Raw genomic sequence first — 18,202 nt, 5'->3', positions numbered from 1 at the left:
CTAGTGGGAAAATACAGAAGTCCAACAGCCATGTTTAGGATGCCACTAAGTTTCCTCAGTGTTTGCTAGTTTAATGGCTTAGTAACAATGAGTTTGAGTGTGCAATGCAGGCAGACGTGCTGCAAATATCTTTGCACTAGTGGGACAATACAGAAGTCCAACAGCCACTTTTAGGATGCCACTAAGTTTCCTCAGTGTTTGCTAGTATAATGGCTTAGTAACAATGAGTTTGAGTGTGCAATGCAGGCAGACGTGCTGCAAATATCTTTGCACTAGTGGGACAATACAGAAGTCCAACAGCCACTTTTAGGATGCCACAAAGTTTCCTCAGTGTTTGCTAGTATAATGGCTTAGTAACAATGAGTTTGAGTGTGCAATGCAGGCAGACGTGCTGCAAATATCTTTGCACTAGTGGGACAATACAGAAGTCCAACAGCCACGTTTAGGATGCCACTAATTTTCCTCAGTGTTTGCTAGTATAATGTCTTAGTAACAATGAGTTTGAGTGTGCAATGCAGGCAGACGTGCTGCAAATATCTTTGAACTAGTGGGACAATACAGAAGTCCAACAGCCACGTTTAGGATGCCACTAAGTTTCCTCAGTGCTTGCTAGTATAATGGCTTAGTAACAATGAGTTTGAGTGTGCAATGCAGGCAGACGTGCTGCAAATATCTTTGCACTAGTGGGACAATACAGAAGTCCAACAGCCACGTTTAGGATGCCACTAAGTTTCCACAGTGTTTGGTAGTATAATGGCTTAGTAACAATGAGTTTGAGTGTGCAATGCAGGCAGACGTGCTGCAAATATCTTTGCATTAGTGGGACAATACAGAAGTCCAACAGCCACTTTTAGGATGCCACTAAGTTTCCTCAGTGTTTGCTAGTATAATGGCTTAGTAACAATGAGTTTGAGTGTGCAATGCAGGCAGACGTGCTGCAAATATCTTTGCACTAGTGGGACAATACAGAAATCCAACAGCCACTTTTAGGATGCCACAAAGTTTCCTCAGTGTTTGCTAGTATAATGGCTTAGTACCAATGAGTTTGAGTGTGCAATGCAGGCAGATGTGCTGCATATATCTTTGCACTAGTAGGACAATACAGAAATCCAACAGCCACGTTTAGGATGCCACTAAGTTTCCTCAGTGTTTGCTAGTATAATGGCTTAGTAACAATGAGTTTGAGTGTGCAATGCAGGCAGACGTGCTGCAAATATCTTTGCACTATTGGGACAATACAGAAGTCCAACAGCCACGTTTAGGATGCCACTAAGTTTCCTCAGTGTTTGCTAGTATAATGGCTTAGTAACAATGAGTTTGAGAGTGCAATGCAGGCAGACGTGCTGCAAATATCTTTGCACTAGTGGGACAATACAGAAGTCCAACAGCCACGTTTAGGATGCCACTAAGTTTCCTCAGTGTTTGCTAGTTTAATGGCTTAGTAACAATGAGTTTGAGTGTGCAATGCAGGCAGATGTGCTGCAAATATCTTTGCACTAGTGGGACAATACAGAAGTCCAACAACCACGTTTAGGATGCCACTAAGTTTCCTCAGTGTTTGCTAGTATAATGGCTTAGTACCAATGAGTTTGAGTGTGCAATGCAGGCAGATGTGCTGCAAATATCTTTGCACTAGTAGGACAATACAGAAATCCAACAGCCACTTTTAGGATGCCATTAAGTTTCCTCAGTGTTTGCTAGTATAATGGCTTAGTAACAATGAGTTTGAGTGTGCAATGCAGGCAGACGTGCTGCAAATATCTTTGCACTAGTGGGACAATACAGAAGTCCAACAGCCACGTTTAGGATGCCACTAATTTTCCTCAGTGTTTGCTAGTATAATGTCTTAGTAACAATGAGTTTGAGTGTGCAATGCAGGCAGACGTGCTGCAAATATCTTTGCACTAGTGGGACAATACAGAAGTCCAACAGCCACGTTTAGGATGCCACTAAGTTTCCTCAGTGTTTGCTAGTATAATGGCTTAGTAACAATGAGTTTGAGTGTGCAATGCAGGCAGATGTGCTGCAAATATCTTTGCATTAGTGGGACAATACAGAAGTCCAACAGCCACGTTTAGGATGCCAGTAAGTTTCCTCAGTGTTTGCTAGTATAATGGCTTAGTAACAATGAGTTTGAGTGTGCAATGCAGGCAGACGTGCTGCAAATATCTTTGCACTAGTGGGACAATACAGAAGTCCAACAGCCACTTTTAGGATGCCACAAAGTTTCCTCAGTGTTTGCTAGTATAATGGCTTAGTATCAATGAGTTTGAGTGTGCTATGCAGGCAGACGTGCTGCAAATATCTTTGCACTAGTGGGACAATACAGAAGTCCAACAGCCACGTTTAGGACGCCACTAAATTTCCTCATTGTTTGCTAGTTTAATGGCTTAGTAACAATGAGTTTGAGTGTGCAATGCAGGCAGAGGTGCTGCAAATATCTTTGCACTAGTGGGACAATACAGAAGTCCAACAGCCACGTTTAGGATGCCACTAAGTTTCCTCAGTGGTTGCTAGTATAATGGCTTAGTAACAATGAGTTTGAGTGTGAAATGCAGGCAGACGTGCTGCAAATATCTTTGCACTAGTGGGACAATACAGAAATCCAACAGCCACTTTTTGGATGCCACTAAGTTTCCTCAGTGTTTGCTAGTATAATGGCTTAGTAACAATGAGTTTGAGTGTGCAATGCAGGCAGACTTACTGCAAATATCTTTGCACTAGTGGGACAATACAGAAGTCCAACAGCCATGTTTAGGATGCCACTAAGTTTCCTCAGTGTTTGCTAGTTTAATGGCTTAGTAACCATGAGTTTGAGTGTGCAATGCAGGCAGATGTGCTGCAAATATCTTTGCACTAGTGGGACAATACAGAAGTCCAACAGCCACGTTTAGGATGCCACTAAGTTTCCTCAGTGTTTGCTAGTATAATGGCTTAGTACCAATGAGTTTGAGTGTGCAATGCAGGCAGATGTGCCGCAAATATCTTTGCACTAGTAGGACAATACAGAAATCCAACAGCCACTTTTAGGATGCCACAAAGTTTCCTCAGTGTTTGCTAGTATAATGGCTTAGTATCAATGAGTTTGAGTGTGCAATGCATGCAGACGTGCTGCAAATATCTTTGCACTAGTGGGACAATACAGAAGTCCAACAGCCACGTTTAGGACGCCACTAAGTTTCCTCATTGTTTGCTAGTATAATGGCTTAGTATCAATGAGTTTGAGTGTGCAATGCAGGCAGAGGTGCTGCAAATATTTTTGCACTAGTGGGACAATACAGAAGTCCAACAGCCACGTTTAGGATGCCACTAAGTTTCCTCAGTGGTTGCTAGTATAATGGCTTAGTAACAATGAGTTTGAGTGTGAAATGCAGGCAGACGTGCTGCAAATATCTTTGCATTAGTGGGACAATACAGAAGTCCAACAGCCACTTTTAGGATGCCACTAAGTTTCCTCAGTGTTTGCTAGTATAATGGCTTAGTAACAATGAGTTTGAGTGTGCAATGCAGGCAGACGTGCTGCAAATATCTTTGCACTAGTGGGACAATACAGAAATCCAACAGCCACTTTTAGGATGCCACAAAGTTTCCTCAGTGTTTGCTAGTATAATGGCTTAGTACCAATGAGTTTGAGTGTGCAATGCAGGAAGATGTGCTGCATATATCTTTGCACTAGTAGGACAATACAGAAATCCAACAGCCACGTTTAGGATGCCACTAAGTTTCCTCAGTGTTTGCTAGTATAATGGCTTAGTAACAATGAGTTTGAGTGTGCAATGCAGGCAGACGTGCTGCAAATATCTTTGCACTATTGGGACAATACAGAAGTCCAACAGCCACGTTTAGGATGCCACTAAGTTTCCTCAGTGTTTGCTAGTATAATGGCTTAGTAACAATGAGTTTGAGTGTGCAATGCAGGCAGACGTGCTGCAAATATCTTTGCACTAGTGGGACAATACAGAAGTCCAACAGCCATGTTTAGGATGCCACTAAGTTTCCTCAGTGTTTGCTAGTATAATGACTTAGTAACAATGAGTTTGAGTGTGCAATGCAGGCAGATGTGCTGCAAATATCTTTGCACTAGTGGGACAATACAGAAGTCCAACAACCACGTTTAGGATGCCACTAAGTTTCCTCAGTGTTTGCTAGTATAATGGCTTAGTACCAATGAGTTTGAGTGTGCAATGCAGGCAGATGTGCTGCAAATATCTTTGCACTAGTAGGACAATAGAGAAATCCAACAGCCACTTTTAGGATGCCATTAAGTTTCCTCAGTGTTTGCTAGTATAATGACTTAGTAACAATGAGTTTGAGTGTGCAATGCAGGCAGACGTGCTGCAAATATCTTTGCACTAGTGGGACAATACAGAAGTCCAACAGCCACGTTTAGGATGCCACTAATTTTCCTCAGTGTTTGCTAGTATAATGTCTTAGTAACAATGAGTTTGAGTGTGCAATGCAGGCAGACGTGCTGCAAATATCTTTGCACTAGTGGGACAATACAGAAGTCCAACAGCCACGTTTAGGATACCACTAAGTTTCCTCAGTGCTTGCTAGTATAATGGCTTAGTAACAATGAGTTTGAGTGTGCAATGCAGGCAGACGTGCTGCAAATATCTTTGCACTAGTGGGACAATACAGAAGTCCAACAGCCACGTTTAGGATGCCACTAAGTTTCCACAGTGTTTGCTTGTATAATGGCTTAGTAAATAATGAGTTTGAGTGTGCAATGCAGGCAGATGTGCTGCAAATATCTTTGCATTAGTGGGACAATACAGAAGTCCAACAGCCACGTTTAGGATGCCAGTAAGTTTCCTCAGTGTTTGCTAGTATAATGGCTTAGTAACAATGAGTTTGAGTGTGCAATGCAGGCAGACGTGCTGCAAATATCTTTGCACTAGTGGGACAATACAGAAGTCCAACAGCCACTTTTAGGATGCCACAAAGTTTCCTCAGTGTTTGCTAGTATAATGGCTTAGTATCAATGAGTTTGAGTGTGCTATGCAGGCAGACGTGCTGCAAATATCTTTGCACTAGTGGGACAATACAGAAGTCCAACAGCCACGTTTAGGACGCCACTAAGTTTCCTCATTGTTTGCTAGTTTAATGGCTTAGTAACAATGAGTTTGAGTGTGCAATGCAGGCAGAGGTGCTGCAAATATCTTTGCACTAGTGGGACAATACAGAAGTCCAACAGCCACGTTTAGGATGCCACTAAGTTTCCTCAGTGGTTGCTAGTATAATGGCTTAGTAACAATGAGTTTGAGTGTGAAATGCAGGCAGACGTGCTGCAAATATCTTTGCACTAGTGGGACAATACAGAAATCCAACAGCCACTTTTAGGATGCCACTAAGTTTCCTCAGTGTTTGCTAGTATAATGGCTTAGTAACAATGAGTTTGAGTGTGCAATGCAGGCAGACTTACTGCAAATATCTTTGCACTAGTGGGACAATACAGAAGTCCAACAGCCACGTTTATGATGCCACTAAGTTTCCTCAGTGTTTGCTAGTTTAATGGCTTAGTAACCATGAGTTTGAGTGTGCAATGCAGGCAGATGTGCTGCAAATATCTTTGCACTAGTGGGACAATACAGAAGTCCAACAGCCACGTTTAGGATGCCACTAAGTTTCCTCAGTGTTTGCTAGTATAATGGCTTAGTACCAATGAGTTTGAGTGTGCAATGCAGGCAGATGTGCTGGAAATATCTTTGCACTAGTAGGACAATACAGAAATCCAACAGCCACTTTTAGGATGCCACTAAGTTTCCTCAGTGTTTGCTAGTATAATGGCTTAGTAACAATGAGTTTGAGTGTGCAATGCAGGCAGACGTGCTGCAAATATCTTTGCACTAGTGGGACAATACAGAAGTCCAACAGCCACGTTTAGGATGCCACTAAGTTTCCTCAGTGCTTGCTAGTATAATGGCTTAGAAACAATGAGTTTGAATGTGCAATGCAGGGAGACGTGCTGCAAATATCTTTGCACTAGTGGGACAATACAGAAGTCCAACAGCCACGTTTAGGACGCCACTAAGTTTCCTCATTGTTTGCTAGTATAATGGCTTAGTATCAATGAGTTTGAGTGTGCAATGCAGGCAGAGGTGCTGCAAATATCTTTGCACTAGTGGGACAATACAGAAGTCCAACAGCCACGTTTAGGATGCCACTAAGTTTCCTCAGTGGTTGCTAGTATAATGGCTTAGTAACAATGAGTTTGAGTGTGAAATGCAGGCAGATGTGCTGCAAATATCTTTGCATTAGTGGGACAATACAGAAGTCCAACAGCCACGTTTAGGATGCCACTAAGTTTCCTCAGTGTTTGCTAGTATAATGGCTTAGTAACAATGAGTTTGAGTGTGCAATGCAGGCAGACGTGCTGCAAATATCTTTGCACTAGTGGGACAATACAGAAATCCAACAGCCACTTTTAGGATGCCACAAAGTTTCCTCAGTGTTTGCTAGTATAATGGCTTAGTACCAATGAGTTTGAGTGTGCAATGCAGGCAGACGTGCTGCAAATATCTTTGCACTAGTGGGACAATACAGAAGTCCAACAGCCATGTTTAGGATGCCACTAAGTTTCCTCAGTGTTTGCTAGTATAATGGCTTAGTAACAATGAGTTTGAGTGTGCAATGCAGGCAGATGTGCTGCAAATATCTTTGCACTAGTGGGACAATACAGAAGTCTAACAGCCACGTTTAGGATACCACTAAGTTTCCTCAGTGCTTGCTAGTATAATGGCTTAGTAACAATGAGTTTGAGTGTGCAATGCAGGCAGACGTGCTGCAAATATCTTTGCCCTAGTGGGACAATACAGAAGTCCAACAGCCACGTTTAGGATGCCACTAAGTTTCCACAGTGTTTGCTAGTATAATGGCTTAGTAAATAATGAGTTTTAGTGTGCAATGCAGGCAGATGTGCTGCAAATATCTTTGCATTAGTGGGACAATACAGAAGTCCAACAGCCACGTTTAGGATGCCAGTAATTTTCCTTAGTGTTTGCTAGTATAATGGCTTAGTAACAATGAGTTTGAGTGTGCAATGCAGGCAGACGTGCTGCAAATATCTTTGCACTAGTGGGACAATACAGAAGTCCAACAGCCACGTTTAGGATGCCACTAAGTTTCCTCATTGTTTGCTAGTTTAATGGCTTAGTAACAATGAGTTTGAGTGTGCAATGCAGGCAGAGGTGCTGCAAATATCTTTGCACTAGTGGGATAATACAGAAGTCCAACAGCCACGTTTAGGATGCCACTAAGTTTCCTCAGTGCTTGCTAGTATAATGGCTTAGTAACATTGAGTTTGAGTGTGCAATGCAGGCAGACGTGCTGCAAATATCTTTGCACTAGTGGGACAATACAGAAGTCAAACAGCCACGTTTAGGATGCCACTAAGTTTCCACAGTGTTTGCTAGTATAATGGCTTAGTAAATAATGAATTTTAGTGTGCAATGCAGGCAGATGTGCTGCAAATATCTTTGCATTAGTGGGACAATACAGAAGTCCAACAGCCACGTTTAGGATGCCAGTAAGTTTCCTTAGTGTTTGCTAGTATAATGGCTTAGTAACAATGAGTTTGAGTGTGCAATGCAGGCAGACGTGCTGCAAATATCTTTGCACTAGTGGGACAATACAGAAGTCCAACAGCCACTTTTAGGATGCCACAAAGTTTCCTCAGTGTTTGCTAGTATAATGGCTTAGTATCAATGAGTTTGAGTGTGCTATGCAGGCAGACGTGCTGCAAATATCTTTGCACTAGTGGGACAATACAGAAGTCCAACAGCCACGTTTAGGACGCCACTAAGTTTCCTAATTGTTTGCTAGTTTAATGGCTTAGTAACAATGAGTTTGAGTGTGCAATGCAGGCAGACGTGCTGCAAATATCTTTGCACTAGTGGGACAATACAGAAGTCCAACAGCCACGTTTAGGATGCCACTAAGTTTCCTCAGTGCTTGCTAGTATAATGGCTTAGTAACAATGAGTTTGAATGTGCAATGCAGGCAGACGTGCTGCAAATATCTTTGCACTAGTGGGACAATACAGAAGTCCAACAGCCACTTTTAGGATGCCACTAAGTTTCCTCAGTGTTTTCTAGTATAATGGCTTAGTAACAATGAGTTTGAGTGTGCAATGCAGGCAGACGTGCTGCAAATATCTTTGCACTAGTGGGACAATACAGAAGTCCAACAGCCACTTTTAGGATGCCACAAAGTTTCCTCAGTGTTTGCTAGTATAATGGCTTAGTATCAATGAGTTTGAGTGTGCAATGCATGCAGACGTGCTGCAAATATCTTTGCACTAGTGGGACAATACAGAAGTCCAACAGCCACGTTTAGGACGCCACTAAGTTTCCTCATTGTTTGCTAGTATAATGGCTTAGTAACAATGAGTTTGAGTGTGAAATGCAGGCAGACGTGCTGCAAATATCTTTGCACTAGTGGGACAATACAGAAATCCAACAGCCACGTTTAGGATGCCACTAAGTTTCCTCAGTGTTTGCTAGTATAATGGCTTAGTAACAATGAGTTTGAGTGTGCAATGCAGGCAGACGTACTGCAAATATCTTTGCACTAGTGGGACAATACAGAAGTCCAACAGCCACGTTTAGGATGCCACTAAGTTTCCTCAGTGTTTGCTAGTATAATGGCTTAGTAACAATGAGTTTGAGTGTGCAATGCAGGCAGACGTGCTGCAAATATCTTTGCACTAGTAGGACAATACAGAAATCCAACAGCCACTTTTAGGATGCCACTAAGTTTCCTCAGTGTTTACTAGTATAATGGCTTAGTAACAATGAGTTTGAGTGTGCAATGCAGGCAGACGTGCTGCAAATATCTTTGCACTAGTGGGACAATACAGAAGTCCAACAGCCACGTTTAGGATGCCACTAATTTTCCTCAGTGTTTGCTAGTATAATGTCTTAGTAACAATGAGTTTGAGTGTGCAATGCAGGCAGACGTGCTGCAAATATCTTTGCACTAGTGGGACAATACAGAAGTCCAACAGCCACGTTTAGGATGCCACTAAGTTTCCTCAGTGCTTGCTAGTATAATGGCTTAGTAACAATGAGTTTGAGTGTGCAAAGAGCAGGAGGGTACAGTGGCAGGGTTGTGGGTCTGGGTAGGGGAATGGAAGCTTCCCTTTCTATCCCTCCTATTGGGGAAATGCAGCGAGGAAATCCCTGACCTTAGCTACACAGACGCTGTCATCTTGTGTAGCTGTTAAAATCTGTTTTCAGGGCCCTGACTGTCACCTATGGCTCTGACCCTGCCGGTATTAGCCTTTACAAGGGCTGAAAGTAACTGTTATCCCTATTCTGTATAGCGCTGTGTATAGAGCGTACACAGCAGTATCGGATACAGGAGCTACGCCAGCGGTGACTGACACCAAGACGCAGAAGGCAGATAATGGCGTGCTGGAGGAAAATGTCCATTTTTATAATGCAGGGACATGTGACATGGACATCCTATCACACATGCCGTTGCTTCTCTGGCTAAAAGTCCACTTAGCTGTGTGTGTCTGGGATTGGCTGACATGCTGGCCCGCCAGACTACACGCGTGTGCTTAGGAAAGGAAGACAAGGGAAAAAAAAAATAAAATGGCGATCTCCATGATCCCAGCAGCAGTGATCTGAATGCGTTGTTCCCGCACACTATACGCTGAAATTTCATAATAGTGTGATTCACAGAGTGACCTACACTATTACAGCGGAAAGCCAGCTAGTAATTAGCTTGTCTTTTTGCTGCTAGAACTGTTCTCGAACGTATCTAGAACTATCAAGCTTTAGCAAAAAGCTCGAGTTCTAGTTCGATCTAGAACAGCCCCCAAAATCACTCGAGCCGCGAACTGGAGAACCTCGAACCGCGCTCAACTATAGTTATAATTGTATATTCCCCTGTCTCTGTTCCTGGCCTTGAGTTTTGTCCTTCCCTGTTTACCTGAGAAAGACTTCTGCAGATAAGTTTCAGTTGTGCCTGGCTTTCTGGTTTACACCTTAGGGTGTTGTTTTTCCTTGTTTTGCTGTGTATCTGTTTTTTTTGCAGGTGAAGCCTTGTTTCAATTGTGTTGTGAGCATGGGGGTTTCCCCTGTGCTGGCTTTCCTGCAGGAAAAGAAATTTTATCCCTGTCTCATTTGATTATTTTCTCTTTTGTATTTTGTGTTCTTTTTGGGTATTTTGTTCTCCCATTGTTTACAGGAGTACCTGATATTGTTACGGGGGGCTGTCTGATAACCTAAAGGAGTATCAGACAGTCAGGGTCCACCGTGCAAAGACTCTGCTGCAGACTATGGCAGAGTGCAATACCTCTGTTAACTCACAGAAGGATATAATAAGTAAGTAAAGCAATTCCTCCCTTACTTGGAGGGTGTGTGGAATGATCTCTGTTAATAATCACAGAGACAAAGGCAATGTGTGCGAAATGGCACCTACCTAGGTCCGCTCTTCTAGTGGTGCAAAAGAGACGAACAGCAGCGTAAGCCGCACAAAGCTCCTACCTGCGTTCGCTCCACTAGTGTGCGAGGACACGAACCACTAGATATGGCACCTGCCTAGGTCCGCTCTTCTAGTGGTGCAAAAGAGACGAACAGCAGCGTAAGCCGCACAAAGCTCCTACCTCTGTTCGCTCCCCTAGTGTGCGAGGATACGAACAACTGCCAGACGCAGTATAAGGAACGTTACCCTAGCGGCAACGTCCACCTACGAGTCGAACCACAAGGCCCAGCCAGACCATGTGCCTCAGGCACCTGCCTATGTCTGCTCCCCTAAGAGGTAAGGATACGGACAGCAGCCGAAGCTGTAAGGTATAAGAACGCTACCCTGCCGGTAGCGCTCACCTAGCATAGACAGAGGAATGCCTAGAGGAACGCGCACAGAGCGTCTACTCTTATGCATGAACCAAGAGGACTGAGCGCCATGCGGCGTGTGTCAGGGTCTTATATAGACTCTGTGCCTCATCCAAGATGGAGGACACCAGAGCCAATCCGCTGCCAGAACGACAGGAGTGACGTCATGCTGGCCTATCACCGAGCAAGGCATCACAAGCACATGACCAGCGACCAATCGGCATAGAAGGTGTCAGAGACATGTGACCTCGTGTCAGCGATGATGTCACCCGCACATGTGCAATGGCTCCAAGATAGGACTTAGGCGGGCTTTGCACGTTGCAACATCGGTAACAATGTGTTACCGATGCTGCAGCGATAGTCCCGCCCCCCGTCGCAAGTTCGATATATAGTGAAAGCTGCCGTAGCGATTATTATCGCTACGGCAGCTTTACACGCACATACCTGCCGTGCGACGTCCCTCTGGCCGGCGACCCACCTCCTTCCTTAGGGGGCGGGTCGTGCGGCGTCACAGTGACGTCACACGGCAGGCGGCCAATTGAAGTGGAGGGGCGGAGATGAGCAGGATGTAAACATCCCGCCCACCTCCGTCCTTCTCATTGCAGCCGGGAGGCAGGTAAGGTGAAGTTCCTCGCTCCTGCGGCTTCACACACAGCGATGTTTGCGGCCGCAGGAACGAGGAACTACATCGTACCTGTCGCTGCACCGGCATTATGGAAATGTCGGAGGCTGCAGCGATGATACGATGACGACGATTTTGCGCTCGTTCATCGTATCATCTAGGATTTACACACTACGACATCGCAAGTGACGCCGGATGTGCGTCACTTTCGATTTGACCCCACCGACATCGCACCTGCGATGTCGTAGTGTGCAAAGCCCGCCTAAGTCTCCGGCGCTCGCCCATGTGCAGTAGCAAGAAATCTGGACTTAGTCTCCAGCGCTCGCACATGTGCAGTAGCAAGAAATCTGGACTTAGTCTCCAGCGCTCGCACATGTGCAGTAGTAAGAAATCTGGACTTAGTCTCCAGTGCTCGCAGCAACCGTAACAGTACCTCCCCCTCAAGGGCCCCCCTCCCGGCAACGCAGGTAATCGGCAACTAAGTCGGGAGCATGGACAGCCTCCTCAGGCTCCCAAGAGCGATGTTCCGGGCCGTAACCCTCCCAATCTATCAAGAAGAACCTGCGCCCTCTAACCATCTTAGAACCAACTATGGCTCGTACCTCATAGCTAGAGCGAGAGGAATCAGAGGCAGGAGAGTGCACTTCACGAGCGTGAGGTAAAATAGCCGGCTTTAGCAGTGAGACATGGAATTTGTCATGAATCTTAAGATGGACGGGTAACTTCAATTGGTAGACTACAGGATTTACCTGTTGAAGAACCTCATAAGGACCCAGGAAGCGAGGAGCAAATTTGACAGAGCTCACTCTAAGTCTCACGTGTTTTGCAGAGAGCCACACAAAGTCCCCTGGAGAAAAGACAGGAGCCGGGCGACGAAACCGATCGGACACCGTCTTCATACGGTCCTTAGCTGCTTGGATCGACTCTTGAGTCCGATCCCAAACCTCTCTGGCATTAGTTGCCCAGTCGGCCACAAGAGGAGGAGGTGCAGCAACGGGAAACGGTACCGGTACCCTAGGGTGTTGCCCATTATTGAGTACGAACGGTGTCTGCCCAGTGGCCTCAGCCAGCGAATTGTTAAGGGCAAATTCTGCCCAGGGTAGGAGGGAGGACCAGTTATCGTGGTTCTCAGCAACAAAGTGTCGAAGGTATATAATCATAGATTGATTGGTACGCTCAACCAAACCATTGGTCTCCGGATGGTATGCTGAAGAGAGATTCAACTCAATTTGCAGAAGGCTACAAAGATCTCGCCAGAAACGGGAAGTAAATTGCGGGCCTCTATCACAAATGATACGATCTGGCATCCCGTGAAGCCTAAAGACATGCTTGAGGAATAGTTTGGCTAGTACCCTGGAAGATGGGATTCTCGATAACGGTACGAGATGAACCATCCGGGAGAAATGGTCCGTAATGACCCACACAAATCTATGTCCCTGTGAACATGGAAGATCACCCACAAAGTCCATGCCTACCACCTCCCATGGTCTATCTGGCACTGGTAAAGGATGCAAGAGTCCAGCCGGTCTCTGCCGTAATGGACGGTTGCGAGCACACGAGTAGCAGGAACCGACATATCTCTTGACGTGGCTGGCTAAGTGTGGCCACCAATACCACCTCTCCAGTAACTCTCGTGTCCGCCTAATACCAAAATGCCCACCCACCTTTGAGGTGTGGGCCCATGACAGTATATCATTCTGTCGATAAGGCGGAACAAAGGTCTTGCCCGGTGGGATTTGGTCTAACGTCACAGGGGAGAGCGTATGAAAAACCCTGGAGGGAAGGATAAGACGAGGTTCGTCAATCTCCTCCTGGGTAGAAAGCATAGAGCGAGACAGGGCGTCTGCCTTGTTATTCTTACTCCCAGACAGATAGTTGATGGAGAAGTGAAAGCGGGAGAAAAACAAGGACCAGCGGGCTTGGCGAGGATTCAGACGCTGAGCGGTTTGTAAGTACGTCAGATTCTTATGGTCTGTATAGACCTGGAAAGGATGTTTCGCTCCTTCCAGCAAGTGACGCCACTCCTCCAAGGCTAATCTCAAGGCGAGCAGTTCCCTATCCCCAATGGTATAGTTTCTCTCTGCTGGTGAAAAGGTTTTCGCAAAGAAGAAACACGGCCTTTTTCTACCTGCACCGTTCTTGTGATACAAGACCGCACCAGCACCCACTTAAGAGGCATCAACCTCTAAGAGGAAGGGCTTACTCTCATCGGATCTTTGAAGAACGGGAGCAGTTGAAAAGTGTCTTTTTACTGCCTCAAAAGCCTGAGATGTCTCAGTAGACCAGGCTTTGGGATTAGCACCTTTCTTAGTCAAGGCCACCAAAGGGGCCACCAAAGTAGAAAAATGGGGTATGAACTGCCTGTAATAATTTATGAATCCTAAGAAGCGTTGCACTGCCTTCAAGGAATGAGGTTCGGACCATTGCAGGACAGCAGAGAGCTTCGCAGGATCCATAGCCAGGCCCTCTTGTGAGATAATGTAACCCAAAAAAGGCAATGAGGACTGCTCGAATACACATTTCTCGAGTTTAGCAAACAATGAGTGCTCCCTTAAACGGGAAAGGACACGAACGACATCCTGACGATGAGTCTCCAGATCAGGAGAAAAAATCAGGATGTCGTCCAGATACACCACTACTGAGGATAACAGTAAATCCCTGAACACATCGTTTACGAAGTCCTGAAATACTGCGGGTGCATTACATAACCCAAAAGGCATGACGAGGTATTCATAGTGACCGTCTCGGGTGTTAAAAGCGGTCTTCCATTCGTCACCCTTTCGAATTCGTACCAAGTTATACGCACCCCGCAGATCCAACTTTGTAAAAACTTGAGCTCCTCTCAATCTGTCAAAGAGCTCCGAAATTAAAGGTAATGGGTATTTGTTCTTTATTGTGATTGCGTTGAGACCCCTGTAATCTATGCAGGGACGCAAATCACCCTCTTTCTTCCGAACAAAGAAAAACCCAGCTCCCGCGGGAGAGACAGACTTACGAATGAACCCCTTCTCTAAACTCTCTCTTATATAGGTCGACATGGCCTCCGACTCAGGTATCGACAGGGGGTAAACCCTGCCTTTAGGTGGAACCGAACCTGGGATAAGGTCTATGGCACAGTCATATGGCCTATGGGGTGGAAGAACCTCAGCACCCTGTTTGGAGAACACGTCAGCGAAATCCAGATAGGGTGTAGGTATGGGAGAGAGATCAGTAGATGCAACCGCAATGACCTTAGGTGGTAAGGGAAGACATCGGGACTGACATTTCGAACCCCAACTAATAATGCTGTCAGACTCCCAGTCAATGTGAGGAGCATGAGTCCGAAGCCATGGGAGACCCAGAAGGATGTCGTCTATACCCTCAGGCAAAACAAGAAAAGAAATCTCCTCTATGTGACCCTGAGACAGGGAAAGGCGCAAGGGAACTGTCCTCAATGTAATGAAGTCAGACAACATAGTTCCATTAACAACACGGACAGGAATAGGCGCCTCTAACATGATAGAGGGAATATTGTGTCCCTTTACAAATCCTGAGGACGCAAAAGTCCCGTCAGCTCCGGAATCCACAAAAGCCATAATAGGCCATGTATTCTCAGATAACGAGAGCTGACCTGGGATACAACACTTAGAGGGTGCAGAAGACGTCTCTAGTAACCCCCCTCTAATGGTTACTAGGCCAGGGAGTTTCCCTGACGACTAGAACACTTGTTGGCATAGTGCCCAGCCTGACGACATACGTAACATATAGGAGGACCAGACTTGCGTAGTCTGGAAGACGTATGACCTAACTCCATAGGAGTGGGAGATGTTTCAGATGCTGAGGAAGATGGTAGTGGACCCTCAACAACTGGAATAGCCCGATGCTTAGGGCGTGAGGAAGAGACCTCGAGTCTACGTTCCTTTGGCGTACATCGATCCTCGTTGCTACTGTGATCAAGTCCTCCAGAGAAGCAGGGACCTCACGAGTAGCAAGAGCATCCTTGATATAGCCTGCCAACCCTCTCCAGAAGATAGGAATCAACACCTTCTCTGGCCAATCTAGTTCTGCCACCAGAGTTCTAAAAGCAATGGCATAAGAACTAGTGGATAACGAACCCTGAGATAGATCTAACAGTCTCAGGGCCGCATCATGGGTAACCTGCGGACCCATGAATACCGCCTTAAGAGCATCAAGAAAGTCTTGATGTCTCAGAGTAAGCACATCAGAGCGCTCCCATAGGGGAGTCGCCCATTCTAAGGCTTTGTCCTGAAGTAAGGAGATGATAAAGCCTACTCTGGACCTCTCCGTAGAGAAGCGAGAAGAGTTGACCTCTAGGTGTATCTGACACTGACTAATGAAACCACGACATGATCTGGCATCGCCAGAATATCTGTTTGGCAGAGCAAGTCGAGGATCATGTGCAGATGTCACCATGGTCTGAGGTTTATCCTCTATACTCTTGAGCCGTGACTCAAGTACTTGTATGTAACGGTGTAACTGCTGATATTCTGCCATAACTGCCAGACCCTTGGCTCAGTCCTAATGTTACGGGGGGCTGTCTGATAACCTAAAGGAGTATCAGACAGTCAGGGTCCACCGTGCAAAGACTCTGCTGCAGACTATGGCAGAGTGCAATACCTCTGTTAACTCACAGAAGGATATAATAAGTAAGTAAAGCAATTCCTCCCTTACTTGGAGGGTGTGTGGAATGATCTCTGTTAATAATCACAGAGACAAAGGCAATGTGTGCGAAATGGCACCTACCTAGGTCCGCTCTTCTAGTGGTGCAAAAGAGACGAACAGCAGCGTAAGCCGCACAAAGCTCCTACCTGCATTCGCTCCACTAGTGTGCGAGGACACGAACCACTAGATATGGCACCTGCCTAGGTCCGCTCTTCTAGTGGTGCAAAAGAGACGAACAGCAGCGTAAGCCGCACAAAGCTCCTACCTCTGTTCGCTCCCCTAGTGTGCGAGGATACGAACAACTGCCAGACGCAGTATAAGGAACGTTACCCTAGCGGCAACGTCCACCTACGAGTCGAACCACAAGGCCCAGCCAGACCATGTGTCTCAGGCACCTGCCTATGTCCGCTCCCCTAAGAGGTAAGGATACGGACAGCAGCCGAAGCTGTAAGGTATAAGAACGCTACCCTGCCGGTAGCGCTCACCTAGCATAGACAGAGGAATGCCTAGAGGAACGCGCACAGAGCGTCTACTCTTATGCATGAACCAAGAGGACTGAGCGCCATGCGGCGTGTGTCAGGGTCTTATATAGACTCTGTGCCTCATCCAAGATGGAGGACACCAGAGCCAATCCGCTGCCAGAACGACAGGAGTGACGTCATGCTGGCCTATCACCGAGCAAGGCATCACAAGCACATGACCAGCGACCAATCGGCATAGAAGGTGTCAGAGACATGTGACCTCGTGTCAGCGATGATGTCACCCGCACATGTGCAATGGCTCCAAGATAGGACTTAGTCTCCGGCGCTCGCACATGTGCAGTAGCAAGAAATCTGGACTTAGTCTCCAGCGCTCGCACATGTGCAGTAGCAAGAAATCTGGACTTAGTCTCCAGCGCTCGCACATGTGCAGTAGTAAGAAATCTGGACTTAGTCTCCAGTGCTCGCAGCAACCGTAACAGATATAGTAGGGGTGAGGTCATATGACCTCAAGGGCATTTTTACTATCAGGAGTTTGGTATTTTTCTATAGGGGTTTTGCACTGACCATAAAACGTTCCTTTCCTACTCTTTGCATCAAGTTAGTCGGGCCTCGCCTTTACTTAATCTATTTTTCCTATCTGAGTATTGTGTTTTTATATATTACCGTAATCTTTATATGTGGTGGCTACCTATTCCTTTGGGGACCACTCTGAGGCAAGGTAAATTTCCTCATTTCCTTCTGTGAGGCGTAGCTAGTTTCTTAGGCTTTAATGTGGTGTCTAGGTTTTTAGGAACGCTCCATGGCTACTTCTAATGTTTTCTGATAGTCAGAGGATTGTGGTCAGCCCAGATTCCAACTACTCCTGTTTTTTAGTATTTTTTTTACCAATGGGAGTTTTTTGTAATCTTCCACAGTTACGGGATCATAACACAGGGCATCATACATGTAACACATTTTAGCTTAAGCATCGGCATTTATCAAACAAGCTTCCACACTTGGAAGTTTCCAGCTATGCTATGCAGCCAGCATACTAAACATGGTTGTGTGCAATCATATTTGAAGTATTTTCCCAACCTTTAGTTTGATTATTAAGAGCAGGGTTGTAACGATCAAGACCGCAGAGGCTGCAAATGTGACCGATCCTGGAGGTAGAGGGGTCCCGCCGACCCCAGTGTCTTCTTCAACTAGACGTTCCTCTGAGGATCACATCTAGCTGAAATGCATTGCTGCACAGAAGTCCATCGGGTCTCTGCACTGCAATAAGCATTGCTAGCCAAACAAAGGCTGGCAGCTGATGTTGGCATGCTCATGACTGATGGTCATGTGTAGCCATAGTATGCACTTCTATGTCATCTGCAAGCCACTGGGCCAGCTGTAGAAGAGAATGCCTCACAATGTGGGAGCCGGGAAAGATAAGAAAAATGTGTGTAATTTTTTAATGCGTTAAAGGCAGAACAGAGACTTTTTATGTCAGGAAGGGGTCCAGGATAAGGGCATATATATCAAGATGGGTGACATATACCAGGATAGGAACTAATATATCATGATAGGAGTCATATACACCAGCATGGAGGATATATATACAAGGATGG

The sequence above is a fragment of the Anomaloglossus baeobatrachus genome, chromosome 1, assembly GCF_048569485.1.
Source record: "Anomaloglossus baeobatrachus isolate aAnoBae1 chromosome 1, aAnoBae1.hap1, whole genome shotgun sequence".
In the NCBI taxonomy this organism is placed as follows: Eukaryota; Metazoa; Chordata; class Amphibia; order Anura; family Aromobatidae; genus Anomaloglossus; species Anomaloglossus baeobatrachus.
This window is presented reverse-complemented; position numbering follows the sequence as displayed.